Source organism: Sorex araneus, chromosome 1, assembly GCF_027595985.1.
Source record: "Sorex araneus isolate mSorAra2 chromosome 1, mSorAra2.pri, whole genome shotgun sequence".
Classification (NCBI taxonomy): domain Eukaryota; kingdom Metazoa; phylum Chordata; class Mammalia; order Eulipotyphla; family Soricidae; genus Sorex; species Sorex araneus.
In genome coordinates, this window is record NC_073302.1 from 107065658 (window position 1) to 107082601 (window position 16944).

The 16944-nt window shown below is 41.3% G+C and overlaps 1 protein-coding gene across 2 annotated transcripts in view; it reads left to right on the forward strand.

Moving 5' to 3' along the window:
- The window catches only part of FBXL7 (F-box and leucine rich repeat protein 7), a 434915-nt gene that overhangs the window by 191905 nt on the left and 226066 nt on the right, over window positions 1-16944 (forward strand). The window lies entirely within an intron of this gene.

A 16944-nucleotide genomic window follows, 5' to 3' on the forward strand; every position in this document is an offset into this window, starting at 1 on the left:
AACACTTTTTTCCATTGAGAAATTCAACACAATTTTCAAGGAAATTAAAAATTGTAATTAAAATATAAGTAACATACAACATTGTATATTCAGTTACATACAATAATTGCATGATATATGAGCTATTAAGTTTTTATTTTATTGTGCCAGCATTAGTCCATGCATCCATTCTTTCATCCATCCTTACATTGATCCACCCATTAATTTTCCAGTTAATGCTAATATGGTTCTCATAAATCATAAGGTTCTGCTAACTTACAGTGCATGAATAAATAAGCCTATTACCTCCTAGTAAATTTACAATGTGGTGAGAGGTATGGGCAAAGAATTGAAATATGAAGCATGCTCTGAAAAATAGGAATTGTATATAGAAGTTAGTATAGATAAGAGATATTTCATGATTCATCTCGCTGGGTGGAATGTTGGTCAGAAGGGAGAGTTAGGTATTATAGGATAAATAGGAATATCACAGCAGAGAGTGCAAACAAGTGTAAGAAAAATAATCAGCAATCAGAAAACGTAGTAGGAAGAATAATAACTCCAGAGATGTTCACCACCCGTTGCCCAGAACTTTTGAATGCATTGTCTTGCCTGGAAAATTGATCTTTATTGATGTCACTAAAGATTCTGAAATAGAAAGCTTAGCCCAGATTTTCTGGAAGGCCCTCTGCAACCCTGCATATGGATTATTATAAGACAAAAAGGGTCATAGCCAGAGAAACTGTTACAAAAAACGTCTATCTTCAACAGCATCACAGTTCTTTCTCTTGATTGTCAACTAATAGTAATATGTCATAAATCTAGTGCAACCCTTTTTCAAATTCTCACTACATTCATCCTATGAATATCACCTGGGACTCAATCTTTGAACATGCCATTAAATACCTAAAATATACGAATGCATCTTGCAAATGATTTCTAGATTTGCAGATGCATTTGTGTGAACCCTGAGTTCTGGATGGCTAAAAGCATTTTTAGCCCTTTTTAGCTGAAGTTACTGCAGCTCAAGTATAGGATGTAAGATTAGAAGCAGAGAACATCACAGACTGTACCTCAGAGCAGACAATGGGAATAACTGTTTCCTGAGAGACTAAAAGAATGTATCAGCTGAAAGGATTGGCAATGGATATAGCTCATGTATCAATAAGAAATATGTTAGTGGGATAGTAAGGTGTTTCATTTATTTCTACATTATTCACCAAACTGAGGCTAGATGTATTGGAAAATTAAGTGCAGACTTTTAAGACGGAGATACTTAGGTTTCGTCCCAGTTCTATTCACTGTGCTCATGGCACAGGCCACTTTATTTGATGTCTCTGTGTCTTCGTGTGCTCCTCTATCCAGTGGGAAGAAGCATTTACGAGGGTTACCCAGATTCAATTAAATAATGTATGGATAGAACTCAGGGAATGAGGCGCATTGTTGTTAGGAGCGGTTTGAGGCTCTTCGTGTTCCTGGAGCAAGCAGATACCATTGGGCTACACTAGCATGTGACAGGGATGAATGGAGATGTTACTGGCGCCCACTTGAGAAAATCAAAGATCAGCGGGATGACAAGTGATACAAGTGACAAGGGATCTATAGAACTCAGCACCATGCCTATCACAAGGGAAATATTCAATTTAGTTATTGTTATGATATCTTCTGCTTTAGAATGTGCAATGTTGTTATGAAGATTTGAAGTAGGGAGCTAAAAACATAACAGATGTACAAGTGTACACGCACACACACACACATGCACACATACACACACACATACCATACCAGGAATAGAAAACTAAACAAAGGCCCTGCTGGTCTCTTTGCTAGAGAACAGTGACCAGATGTTTTGTTTTTCCAATAATGCCCATATGGCACATTTCAGACTCCATATACCCAACCCTTTTGGGACGTTACTTCTAAATGCATCCCATTAGCTGACTTAACTGGCTTTGTTCTCCGGTCAATACTTCGCCCTAATTACTTTAGGACTTGGGCAGTTTTACATGGACTTGCTGCCCTCCCCTTGATGTATAGAGATCAACTCTTCATGATTTCCTTCAGGATCATAAAGAAGCAATTTTGTCATTTCATTACGTTTTGCATTGCATGCTCAGAAAGCTTCACATTGGACAGAGCCGGTGCGCTTATATAAAATGAGCAATCGCTAGATACACTTGAAAGTACTTAAATTGTCTTTGAGCATCATGGTAAATAGACTTGATGGCCAACCAAAATCCGCTCTCCTACCTCTGTCAAGACTATCCATTCTGTTTGGAAGTCTTATAATCTGAGCCAGGGCCCTTGTTCTTATTTTCTTGTATACTTTTCCCCTCCCAAGTTCTCTCAGTATAGCAACGGAGAGAGTATATTGACCCCCTAGGGGTATTATTTTAATTGCTGCATTTTATCCAAGACTTAAACATCTAGAATTAGGAAAACCTCAATTTATATAATTTTCAGTGTAATTTAGAAGGTGAAATTGACTTGGGTGGGTGGGTAGGTAGGGGGAGAATGTGTATCTTTAGTTCCTGGATTTTTAATAGGCTGGAAAGTGCAGTGATGCTTGAAAATGTAAATTTGGGAAAGGAAAAAGTTACGGAAATTGTGACTTAACTTTTAATGGATTGGTCCATTGAGCCAAGAAGCATGATGACCACCCACCAAGCACTTTGCCATCATTGTCAAGGACAAGGCGAGGCTCATTAGAATTAAGTGAAGTCAAGCTCTGTCTGGGTTGGAGAAATTGTAAAAGCATCATGTGTGTAGAGGATCTGTGCTGTGTTCCAAGAGAGCCTGTCCTCATATCTGCTCATGAGGCCCAGAGGATGGTGGTTCTTACATGTTTGTGGAGTGAATTGAAATACCATTTTGTCGGTTTCCATAATAAAAGTCAGTTCTGCCCCTATTCAACACATAGTAAGTGGAAACATTAGAATGAAATCATAATCTGAGACTCCCTGGATTAGAAGTGACTAAAATCATAAATGCCTAGGAAGCCCTATATTTGTAAGATCATCAGACATAAATCCACCTGGCTTATTAGAATTTAAAAAGTCCCATGGATAATAGTTTTTCTTTCTCTTTTAGACTTCTGAGCTTAAGTTTTGGCAGCTTGATGTCAGTCTCGAGAATTCTACTATGACAGCAGGAAGGCTATCAGAGAGAGGATGGAATAATGAGAGCTGCTCTTGTTTCTTGGCTCCTCCTTACTCTCCATCTATGAGACCCACAAGTATTTGTTTGCTTTTACTGATTAGTATTAATTCTAAATGCAGTATGAGAAGTATAAGGGGTCGTTATCATTTTATGGAGCGGTAGGACTTTGGTTTTGTTATGAGAAGGAGCTGAGCTGGTGTCATGTGTATTTTAACTGGCGTGGACTCACATGCATGTTGGCACTTGGGTCAAACCTGGGAGCCCATTTGATGATTGTAGCAATGGGAAGACTACTACTGGAATTCACTGGGAAGAGAGCAGGGATGCCAATGCCCTGGTACCAAAGCAATGAAGAATCTTGTACAACAGAGACAATGAGGGAATGTTTGTGAGTTCATTGGCTTTCATGTGAGTTAAAAACATTGTTAGTAATTTTTAAATCTGAATCTCAAAATTCACTCCCACGTCTAAGTAAATAAAAAGATTTGTGATCTTTATATTTGATTTTTTCCCCAGTGTATTTTTTAGATTTCCGGCTAATAAGCCACCGTGTACGTTGTGGGCTGATAGAACCAGGTGTTAGCAAATGAAGTTTCTCACTGTTTTCCGGGAGCTGGAACCATTTCATTACAGTAGTAGTCTTTGCTTGTGCTGTAACAGGGGACAGTTTGTCACACTGAGTCTGCATCTGTAGTTGTTGCCTTTAGGGTGTAATACACAACTAGCTGTTTTGTCTTTGTGGATTGACTAGCCTGATGAATGACACATGCAAATGAGTAGTATTTTAGTACAGTCTATTTTAATTCTATTTCCCTTTCTTATGTAGTTGCCCTGTGACATTATGTCTTTTGAATTTATGTAGATGGATTAATACTTATCTCTTTTTTAGGCAACACAATTGAATACCAGTTAGGGGACTGTTGAAGTTCCACAGGGGATGAGACTTATTCTTGTTCTAGGCTTATTTTGTTTCCTCTAAACACTCAGATCATTCTCAAACCATTCTGAAGTATGTCTCTACTCAGCGACTTGGCTACTACCTAATCATCAGCTAAAAAGAGGGCCACATTGTTACTCTGCCAGTCAGTACCCAAGGACTCTTCATTAGATGAGCCAGTGCCTTTGGTCTGTGTCCTACTTCAGGAAATGTACTTGATGGGCTTTGAAAACTTTGCCTAAGACTTCTGACCATCAGCTGGGCTAGAACATGGTTAGACCTAAAGATTTCAATGTGGGCTGATCCCTTTAGTGACTATGTTAACCCACTTAGGAACCCTCTAAGAGCTTTGCTTGGTAAAGTAGTTCTGGGCTTGAAGAGGCTTAGGACGATCAGCACACAGAAGGGGGGATAGCCACAATCTAAAATGCACATTGGATAATTGGTCCAGAAAGGAAGAGCTACTGTATCTCCGTTGACTAAGGGCAGAGCTCGTGGATTGGGTTTTGTCTCCAAGTCCAGATCTGCACATTCTCTACCCTCTGTCTGCTACTGGCTGGAACTCCTGCACCGATGGGATACTCGTGTGCTTCCTATCATCCAGACTGGTTTGTGCAACAAAATGCTGGGAATGACTTGTCTTCCCCTCACTGTTCCTCTTCCTCCTCTCTCTGTTTTCCTAAATACTATTTAGGAGAGCATCAAGTTGCTTGTCAGCAAGTTGTTCATTTTCAGTATTTTACAAAAACTCTGAAGGCTGTTATTTCTAATGCCATAGAAGGAGCAGACAGGGGAAAAGTATGTAGCTTCCTGTGGAATTCTCGCCTGTTTTGAACAGTGGGTCTGCTGCAGATATTCTGTGAATGTCTTTCATCACCTCTTTTTTTTTTTAAGTGTTTCACTAAGGGTCCAAGAATGGTAGTGTAGACTTCTAATAGCACTCACGCATTTTATCTCACCAGCTCTTACCTGAGACAAGATTTCACCCTCTCTGTGCCTCAGTTTCTCTGCAAAATGGAGAATTGTGCTTTGTTGGAAGTTCTGTTGATTACTAAAATTAACAAAACATTCACAATAAACGCAGTGCAATGAAGCTCAGTAAATGTGGTTCTGATTGGGCAAGCAATTCATTATTAGCTCCTGGACTTGGAGAAAATTGTGGTGGTTATCAGAGGTTAAGTAGGCACGGAATAAATGAGCAGATAGGTCTTTCCTGTAGTTGGATGGTGCTGGAAATTGGGTGGTAAAAGTAGTGGCAGTTATATGCAGAGATGTGTAGTTATACCCCTAAGATTAAAATTCAGTGAAAAAGTGTACATAAAGACATAAGGAAATAAAGGGTAATTAATGATCCTGGCTGACAATTTTCACAGTTTTGCAGACTAGGTAACACCTTAGTTGAATGACAGGTTCACAGAGAAACATTTAGCTGGGTCTGAGAGAATCAAGGATAATTGACTCAGGGTTTGTCAAACTTGGTCCTGCTGGTGTTGGCCTACATCAAGCTTATATGGGGGTCTTCGGTGTTTTGTAAAAGATTCTGCTGTGTCTCAGACCTTTCTGCTCCCTCTAGATAGCAATGACCCACTTCTATTTATGAGAGTCTACAATATCCCCAGACCCTATCTAGTCTCCAGGGATGGGTGCTGTATATAAAATGATTTCTGGCTGGGAATTGTTGATGGAACCAATCATTATATTCATTATAAAGGAAAATAGTTTTAATCTATTTTTTAAACAGATGTCCTACGTGATGAGACATGTCTTCACTTTAGAAAAGAAATGATTGTTTTCCATTGGAGTGATTTCTTTAAATAATCAGCTTTGTGGGTAGAATCCAAACCCGATTCAATTAAAATAAATAATGACACACAGCTAGGAAACTGTTCCTCTGGTCAGTGATTAGAATAAATATACTTTGTTCTTCAGAATTCTCTCTTAGTATCAGGGGAGTTTCACAAGGACGTCCCCTTTTCACGTGAGATTCTGGGGCTCTGTAAGCTGTGACTGTCAGTGGGAGGAAGGGTGGCAGGGGATGGGGGGGATTTCTGTGTTTTCGGTGTTAGCAGGGTCAGGTTCCTGTCCCATGAGACAGGATGGCTCTCTATCTTTATTCAGAAGATTTGTTTCATTTCCCAGTGGGACCCTACCTCTGGGCAAAATGTTCTCGACCTTCTCCTTACAAAGCTTTTTGGTCAGCCATGCACTGGGACTTGGAACGGGGCCGGGGGGGGGGGTGGGAGACAGCAGCTGGCATCTGTCTGGCCTTGCTTCTTTGGAGCCCAGAGAATGCCCGTTGCCCTTCAGTGGGAGGCTTTCCTGCCGTGCTCCCTTCCTGAGAGCAGACAGCCGAGATCTCAGACGGTGTTTAAGCGCTGAACAGCCCGTCTCACCAGGATGCGACATGGAGTCAGAGTGTTTGTTCCTACAGGGCCGATCATAAACACACTTGATGTCTGATGGGATGGAACCCACAAGGGCCTGGAGTTCCTCATTCGGACCTTCACACAGATTCCACCTTCATCGGGAGTCTGCTAGCTCAAAACTTATATAAGACTTCTCAACTGGGCGGTGCTGACATGCTGTGGTTCCTCACCTGCCTTCTAGTTCCTGTCCCTGCAGCCTGTTGGGTTCAGCTGCTTCTGCCTCCTTCCTGGACGTCTATGGTTGCTTCATCCTTGAGACACTCACGTTTTGTTCCTTCCGTGTCTTTCAACTGTTGCTCTGTTTGCCCTCTGTTTGTCTTCCTATGCCCACCTTTTTCCTTGGAGTATATTGAAGGTCTGAGCACCAGAACATTCTTGATCCAGCATTGTTAGGATTTGCACTTGAACTGCATGATCTCTGCTTGATGTTAACTTGGCCTGATTCTCTGACAATGGACCAAGGACACCTAAAGAATTGCTTGTCATTCTGTTCTCCTCTAAGGAAGAGGTTGGTTGAGGAAAGGAATGCCTGAAAATTGAGTCAATGTCTCCTCTGGGAGGAAGCCAGTCCCAGAGGGATTCCTCAGCGTACCAAGTTTGGTTATGAAAGCAGAGTTCCATGAAAGGTGGGCGGTTCCAATTTTTAACAAGCATCTGTGATCTGAGACTGGAGAGATAGAGAAAGTAGAGCTTGGCATGTGCTCGATCACAGACGTTGGATCCCTGATACCATGTATGTACATGTTTCATGAGCACCCCCAGGAGCCATACCTGATTACTGAGCCAGAAGTAAGGCCTGTGCACTGCTGGATGCATCACCCTCCCTCACCTAATGATCCCCTCTGCCCAAAAACCAAGCAGCTGTGATCAAATAATGAGGGGCTTATGGAGAGTAGAGAGGACGTGGATTCTGGACATGTCCACGGAAGCTGTGGCAAGATGGTGTTGGCTCCAGTGGAATGTGAGTCAGAATCCAGGTTAGGCCATCTGGATTGGAATCCAGCTTCCCTTGCGTATAAGGAAGAGTCAACTGAACACAAGTCAGGGTGCGGGTGTTCCTGACTGTAATATGAGGAATATAGGAAACCTGAACTAGCATAAATTACTTTATATTCATTTAATGTCACGCTTTGATAGCACGGCAGAGCCTGGCAAGCTACCCATGGCGTACTCGATATGCCAAAAATAGTATCAACGACGGTCCTCACTCCCCTGATTCTGAAAGAACCCCCAATACACCATCGGGCTGACTAGCACACGACAGGGAGAAATGGAGACAATACTGGTGCCTGCTTGAGCAAATTGATGAACAATGGGATGACAGTGATACAGACCACTTTGATAACTCTTGAATCACTTTAAGTGGATTTTTAATGCTTTCCAATCATTTCAAGTCTCATCTTGCTACCCCCTGTTATTTGCCATAAATGCGAGGGTCCCAAGAGGTAGCTTCCTTGATCCTATGGACTGCTATCTCTCAATTTAAACACACGTACAAAAGGCCCAACTCATTCTTGACCTTTCTCTGCCACCTTTCAGGAACAACCCATTCCGTGTTCTTCCTTCCTTTCCACAGTTCTCACAGACACCGTGGAGCTTTTAGCCCTGTCAAACTCACCACCCCTCCCACCCAGCTTTTTAACTAGATCAGCTCCTTCACTTTCCAATGCTGTTCCTTACTGATGACACACTTGTACCTGGGCCACAGAAGTGGGAACCTACTGAGACCTGGCCCAGTGGACCCATCTCCCTGTAAACCAAGTTTAGGGAGCTAGCCCTGTAGGCGTTGGTCCACAGTCCCATTGGACAAGATGAGTCGTTCTTCTGGCTGGTCTTCTCTGCCAGTTGTGCCCTTGTTGAGTGTGCTGTGGGTCAGGAGAGCCTGGGAGCTGACAGAAGAAGAGATGAGAGAGAGAGAGAGAGAGAGAGAGAGAGAGAGAGAGAGAGAGAGATTGACCAAGTGAGTGCCTTGCCACTGCCTTGGAGGCTGTGTGAGTCCATCTCCGCCTTTGATTTGGTCTCTCCCTACAGTCAGGCCATCCCTCTTTCTGCTGAGTTGTGTCGGAGGTATTCCTTGCTCCTCTGATCATGGAGGAGAAGAGATTGCCAAACAAATATAAACAAGGAGCTCCAGCCGGATCAAGAAGTGACAGTGGCATTCATACTCATCTTTATGGCACCAGAGCTTCCTGGTACTGGGCATGGGCAGAAAAATTAATTATCTGAGTCCCTGGAAATAGTTGAATTCCAAAAGACTGAGTTTAGACTCTTCTTATAGGGTCTTATCTTGGTAAATTTCTGGAACCAGAAAATACATTCTTGGCCCTGTGAGAAAAATGGGGATTCCCTTTGAAACAGAAGACAGAGAGTATCACCCAGGTTTGGGATTTAGGGATAGCCTGGATTAATTTGGTTCTGCTTTTATTTCTACAGGTACAAATTTCCCTTAGTGTATAGAGCTACTCAACTGTTCCATTGTTGGAACTATTGAATATTCTTCTGCCCTAGTTTTTTTCTTTTTAACTCACCTTTGGAAATAGAATCCTCCTTTGCTTATGTGTAGATATTTTCATTTTTCATACACCCCCCAGCGCCTCTTCTGTCCGCACCTCACCATTGTAAGCACAGTAGATTTCTTGTATCAGTGTTGACGCAGACTGAACCGTGATGGCCAGAATCCTTCAGCTGGTTGATCCAGGGTTAAATGCCCCAGTGCCCCAGTTTCCTCTGTGGCTGAGTCTGACCACGGCAGGGAGGTATCCACTAGAATGAGTTGTGAGTGGCCTAAGAGGACCAATTGTGTCAGAGCACTTTGTCTAATTTATAATTATGTTGTACTGGGAAGTGCTTTCATGCTCTAAATACATCCTAGAGGTCAGCTTCCAGGAGTCTGACAGACCGTCTTTACCCAAATAGCTCGAGCCTATTCTGGAGGGTCGTCTATGAGAACATAAAATCATCAGCCAAGCGTCCTCTATCACTTTGACACCTTTATTCATGCATTTTGCAGCGGGAGAAGGGGAGTGATTTGAGTTTAAAAAAAAAATCTAAAGAGAACAAAAAAAAAAAATCTGGCTGGGTTTTACAACCATAAATGGTAAAAGCCCAGCCTCTCCCACTGCCAGCTACAAGCGCAGCCGAGTAAGGTTTTGATTTACAGAAACAGTGCAGCAAGGGCCTTGTCGAGAGCTTCATGCCTGCTATAAAAATGTGATTAGCTATAAAACAGGGAGATTTAACAAGAGAAGTTAAGCATAGGCAACGGACCTGGTCGAGAATAAACAAAAACAGAAATTACTCCTTGCACGACTCACCCGACTCCATAAAGACCAGGGGTAGGAGAATTCTCCTTTGGCATCGGATACAATGAAGAGCATGTTGCTTTGGGGAGTCAGAAGAAAGAGAAGGGAAAGATGACCTTGAGCTTGACAAATGACTTCAATCAACAACTCTTTCCTTTGAGGTTTGCATGCAGGGGAGGCCTCCGAGAAACAACTCCCCAACCCACCCTGGCCGCCCAGGCTGGGGCGGAAATTGGAGTCAGTGGGAGCACCCAGGAGCACGGGCGGGAGGGTGTCTCGGTCCCCAGTGCTCTCTGCGGTCCTTCCCCCTTGCCCTGTGGCAAGTGTGCAGCTCAGCCACCCACAGCCAGGAAGGTCATCGGACAGAAGCCAAATTTGGAATTATAGTCCTTTTGGAAACAAGGCGTCCTCTTCAGTATGTTAGTTGCGAGTCTGCTGATGCATCTGACTAGGAAATTACAGTACAAATCTCTGCACTGGTTCATTTCTCACTGATGAGTCACAGCAGTCTGTAAGCGTTTCTCAGGGTTTAGCATCCCAGTGCAGAGCCTCCATGTGGATTATTCCAGTCGCTCCTAATGAGCCTGCTTGTACAGGGTTATTGCTGTCTCTATTGTCCAGAGAGGTCACCCAACGTAGGGAAGTGGGTGCTGAGATTCCACCCCGACTTGTCTGAATATTGAAAGCATGCTCCTCCTCACGACTGAAAAATGTGGTGTGTTCATAAGCATACCTGGGCAGAGATGCCAGCTCCCTCAGCTGCTTCCAGCTTCAGTTTCCTCTGGGTTCCAAGGCCGGCCAGGTCTGTCTTACCCTCCTGGTTTAAACCTAACGTAGCATCAGTGAAGAGACCTTGCATGCTTGTGTTTCCTTGCGTCAGACAATGGCTACTGCCTTCTTGGGCCCAGCCTGAAGTCCCTTCGGCTTCCCTGGTGACTCCTTGTCCTCAGCACCGTATCTTTGTCCTGACTACATTTGGCTCAAATCCTTTATTGTCTGAGAAGAAAAATATTGCTTTCCTGGAATACGCATGGTGTGGTGTGGCTGATTGAAATTTCAGGTTCTTCTGTCTTTCCAAAGAATGTTGGCCCTGCGCCAAAAATTTCATAAACATAATGTAATATTTTTGAACAATTAACCAATTGTCACGCTTTACCTTGTAGTTGTATCTCTTAAGAGTTAATGTTCTCTCCAGTGTTGTACCCTGGACTTTGAATTTGAAGGGTTTCCAGACACATCCCATTTAATCGAAATAAAACCATGATGTAGTCTGGTTTTGTTATCAATTCCTGATTACCCTCTAAGTTAAAATTCTACCTAAATTCTCATTAATTATGGTTTTATCCTGCATGTGTGTCTATGTGTAAATCTCAGTTTCATTAGAAATAGCTCACTATTGTCTTTTTAAAGGGACCAACTGAGTGAATTAAATATCAGTCTGTCTTATTAACATAGCCTTTTCAGTTATTTAATATTCAAAATCAGAATTGTGCAGATTTCCATTGGAATAAGACCTGGATTAATAAAAAGGTGGACATTGAGAACTGGTGAGAGCATTCATTCTTTGTGGCATTTTGTTCTTTTCTCAGAAGAATAAATACCAGTTTCAACTTCAGATCCCTTCTCTGGGGCTCTTTCTTTACATACTACATAGCTTAAATATCCTCCCTGATTTTTTTCCATAGTCCCTATATGCCTTTCACTTGTATCACTTGTCTTCCCTTTGATCTTCGATTTGCTCGAGCGGGCACCAGTAATGTCTCCATTTGTCCCTGTTGCATGCCAGGGTAGCCCAATGATATCTGCTCACTCCAGGAACAGGGTAGTAGATATATGCCTTTAATGTAATACTTTTGTTCCCATTTTGAGCATATATATATATATATATATATATATATATATATATATATATATATACCTTTAACACATAGTAAGTCATCCATAGATTTTTGTTGGGGGAGTGAATAGACTTTTTGTTTTTTTAAGAGCAAGGCAGATAAGAGAAGTTACAATATCTCCACTAAAGTTCTGAGAAATAACAAACCATTTTATCAAGGTCTATGAATATGAGATATTATATTATATTATATCTGCCTGTTAGGGATCAGAGTGATTTCCAGAGGAATTGGGTGTTTCTGCAGGGTCTTGAAGAATAGACCTTCTCTGAGTTAGGTGAAAATTGACCAAGGAAGCATGCCAGGAATAAGAGATGATAAAATGTGAAGTCCAGAAAGTTTTAACACACAATACATTTTCAAAACTTAGAATGTGAGTGGAAGATAGGGACTTGCATAGGAAGTGAGAGAATGATACATTTCAGTGACACGTTTTGAAGGATCTTAAATGTCTGACTAAGGGATTATATTTAATTTTGAAGGCAATTGGGAAGCAAATGTAGTATTTTGAGCCAAGGCATGATAAGATTAAAAAAGCGCTATGGGATTAATTTGGCCATAGTGTGTAGTATATCTAGGAATCATAAGAAGTCCAGTGGACAGAGAAATCTCCTAACAGTCTATTTTAACATTCTGGGTTTGAGGTAAGGAAACTTGAATTGAGACGGAGACAGGCGGGAGTTGATAAAGACCTTTCTGGATGACCATCTGTATACACAAAGCTTCATTAAGCTATCGAAGGAAACTTATTTGTTTCTTTCTCTTGTATACTGTAAAAAGTTGCCTGAAAAGGAAAATTGTGAAATCCTGCCTCTTTCTTTCAACAGAATGTGTTTATGTATGAGCAACAAAATTAACTTTCCAAGTTTATAGCTCATGCTGTTTTGTATTTTACCAAAACTAACCAGCATCCTAGAGAAAAGAACTAAAGAAATGTTATTTTCCAAATTTAACAAAACCTTCCAAGTTGCATCAGGGAAAATAGCAATACCACTTTTGTACATACTCATGTTTTATTGTTAAATTTGGTTTGTTTTGTTTGGGGGCCATACCTGGCAGTGCTCTGGGCTAACTCCTGGCTCTGCACTCAGGGATCACTCCTAGGAGGGCTCAGGGGGCCTTATGGGGCCCCCTGAGAATTGAAAAGAATTTCGGTGATACAGCCAATATAATATTGTAGTGTGAAAAGAAAGTATCCAGTGGTTGCAAATATTGAGATTCTAGGAGTAAAAGATAAATAAAAACCAAAAAGTGATCATTCTTAAAAAGTCACAAAATATGGATCATTTGTAATGTTTTATAAAAGTAGTTGATGGTTTTTAATGCTTAATAGTAGACTGTAATAATTCCTGATCTATGGTAGAGTCAGTTTATATTCCAACATAGTAGCTATCACCTCAATCTAAATTTAATCTTCAGTACTAGGTTGAATATGTTTGGTGTATGTCTATGTGCTTTAAAGCACATTGGCAAAGTTATAACTAGTTTATCCAAAAAATTCTGCCTCAAAAGATTAAGAGCTACAGAGCTATGGTTTATATTCTTGAGTTACTTTCTTTTATCGTTATCAGTTAAGAGTGAAGTAAATAAATAACAGATGTTATACTGAATATCTTTGAAAATTTGATTATTGTATTAAATTTCTGATTTTATTTGAAGCAGTGATGATAGATTTTAGGTAACCATATTAGGTTATTTCCCCCAAAATGATTCTCTCCCTCCCTTCCTTCCTTTCTCTGTCCCTCTATTGCTTTCTCTCTCTCTCTCACTCTCTTTCGCTTCTCTTGCTCTCTCTCACTTTCTTTAAGAGCCACAGATTCTGTAATTGTCACATTGTTATATGATGAATCATGCAATGATCAAGCATCATACTGATTGGGATTACTCAAAAAGGTGTAGAAGATTATATTTTCATCATAAAGTTTAAGATGAAAGGCTTGCTAGAATACGTCCATTAACTCAAAATCAAATTCATCAGGACACCCTATTATTTTTTAATTTTTTTTAATGAATCACCGTGGGGTACAGTTACAGACTTACAAACTTTCGTGCTTACGTTTCAGTTATACAATGATCGAGTACCCATCCCTTCACCAGTGCCCATTCTCCACCACCAATAATCCCGGTATCCGTCCCACCACTCCCACCCCATCACCCCCTACCCCAGCCCACCTCTGTGGCAGGACATTCCCTTTTTGCTGTCTCTCTTTATGGGTGTTGTGGTTTGCAAGTCTACTTTGAGCACGCATATTCCCTCCTGAGCGGGCCCTCCACACACCCCATACTTGGTGTTCCTTTCTCTATCTGAGCTGCCTTTCCCCCCTGCATGTGAGGCTGGCTTCGAAGCCATGGAGCAATCCTCCTGGTATTCACCTCTACTATTCTTGAAGGGCACCCTATTCTTTCAGTCAGGGTTTGCCAGCTAGTAAGTTATCCTTGCTGCATAGCGCTGCCCCCTCTTAGCTGTGCTGATCCCCCCTTCTGCCTGCAGGAGCCTCTGACCCTAGCATGTAAATGGAGCTCTGGACCACATCTTTGTTTCATTTTCTTCAAATCGCTAAATCTGGTTCTGAGGTCTGCATCCTTGGATCACACCTGCTGAGAGGGGAACTAGGATTCCAGGTGAGAGCGAATACATATCAATCAGGGTTTGTGTGCAGGATGGGAAGAATCTTCCTGTGGAAAGCAGACTGCCCTAGTTTCAGACTGGCTTTTACTCTTCCTTTCCTGCGTCTTTTCGTGCTGTGCCACTGAATATTGCATTGGTTTCTTGGGGTTATTCAATGAATATCTCACCTCGGCAGACACAGAAATCTTGGGCTCGCAGCTCTAGAGACTTGAATTCCAAACTCCACCTTTCTGCAGAGTTCTTCCCTCCCCTGAGTCTGGGGATTATTTCCTTCTTTGTCTCTTCCTAGTGATCAGGGTAGTTTGTCACTTCTATGGGGCTTTCCTGGGCTTGGAGCTGTGAATCCTTGTTGTCTGCCTGTGGCATCCTTCCTGGGGCCCCCTTCCTTCTTCCTGCAAGACCACCTGTCATGCTGGATGAAGGGGCTCTTTCTGGTCCACTCTGGTTGCTGCTTTACTAAACCGATGACACCTACAACAATCCTGTTTCCATACTGGGTCACATTCAAGCTATTTCACCTATCTGTGATCTATCCGTTCAGAACATACAACTCAACCCATTAGAGGATGGGAGGAGTGCACGGAGAGGCTGGCCAAGAGGTTTCCTAATGGGAGCCAGTAACAGATTCAGTCTGCAGAGCTCTTGAGAAACACCAAATTATAAGCAGGGACTGTAACCTGACCTCAGTATTCTTACTTATTGCAAATGAGGCTGGGCCCTAGACTCTGATCTGTCTCCAGGAAACCCCCGCACCCTAGGGCACCCAGCTAGGGTCTTCTGCTTAATTGGTGTTCTACTGTGCTGGGTAGCTGAGTCACTTGCAACTATGTGACATGTACAAAGTAGCCAGGTGAAACCACACAGCATGTGCAGTTACCAACAGTGCCGCTATTTTGGCAGGATCAGAGATGGGGACTTTGCAAATTACACTGGTTTCACCAAGCCTCAAGTGCTTTTAAGGAAAATTAAAGCTCCTCCAAAGAGCGATCTTTTTAGTTACTAAGCACGCTTTTGATGTTTTGATTTTAATTATCACAGAGATGATGAAAAGTGAGTTGTTCTTCCCCAGGATGACTTTTATTTTCATTAATAGTGGCAGAGGCTTTTCTTGAAGTGGAACGAAAATGTAAATTGGAGTTTCCCCCAAGCCCCTAAGGACTTGAAGGCCATGCATTAGTTCAAAATGGCATGTTTTCAAAAAACCCCTTCTCAAGATACAATACAGATAAACTCCAGGTAGACTGGAGCCAAAAGCATTCTTTGCTGCAGAGTACTCAATAATATGTACATTGTTAATCCTTGGCTCTTTTAAAGTAATTGCAGGCTTCTTCATGGAATCAATTTTCTGATTTCAGAGACTAAGATAACTCAAATTGCATGCCCTTAAGTATAATAATAAGTGAAACCTGACAGTAGTTGTTTGTATGAACTGATTATGCCGGAAAACCAAGCGTACTGCAAACTGTAGTTTTGTACATAGCCCTTTCTTCATCAGCGGGAAGGCACGTCCATCTGAGAATTAATATGCATGACTGAATCACTGAGCTACATGATAGATGAGAAATATTTTTATTCATATTTTATTGTGTTGTTTAATATATTAAAGAACGTATTTTAAAAAGCAAATGTGTCTGATACATAAATATTTTTAATTCAGTACATAGTTATGCTTACAAATATTTTTAGTAACATTGTTGTTCTAACGGGCATATTTGTAATAGTGTTGTTTTCATTCTGCATTTAGTTTGCAGATTTCCCTCCAATATATTTTCTTTATGGTAATGGCACATATAAATGGAGCAGGAGCTGGAGAGATAGTGCTGGGATTAAGGCTATTGGCTTGCACATGACTGATTCCAGTTCAAATCTCAGCACTCCATATGGTTTCCTGAGCATCACCAGGAGTGACCCCAGAGCAGAGAGCCAGGAACAAATGCTGAGCACCGTTCAGCATGGCCCAACCAAAATAAATAAATTCATAAATAAAATAAATGGAGCAACCATTTTTTAATGTCTTCTTAAATAGTCTTGCAATAAAAGATTTGCCCTAATTATTCACAGAAATTGTTCTTTGCATGAGTGAATCCTTATTTTTTCCTTACTTTCAATACGTACTTGGATCTAAATCTGGGAAGAGTGTAAATTATATGCAGATAATGTTCATGAAACTTTCTTGAGTTCAAGTTGAGAATACAGTGAGATAAAATTATTTTTATTTATAGTAATTGGGAGGCCGATCCCCTAGTCTTATCTGAGACCAAAATTTATGGTCTTATTTACAGATTCTCAGATGAATCTCTTCATAGATCAACTATTCTCTATTACTGAGTTGAAAATGATCCCTGAGCATAGAGCCAGGAATAAGCTCTGAGAACCACTGGGTCTGGCCCCCAAATATAAATAAATAGACTAAAGAGAAGCTGCACATCCAAGAGGAAATAATAATCCAGTGAGTTCAAAGACTTTCTATGATTTTGACATAAATATTCAAAAATCGTTAGATGATATGATCATGAATCATTTACAAAGAGCCACAGTATAGTTTATTCTTAGTTTTCTTTGTTAGTGATAGTGGCATTCTTTTGACCACATGCATTTTCATTACCATAATTCAGTT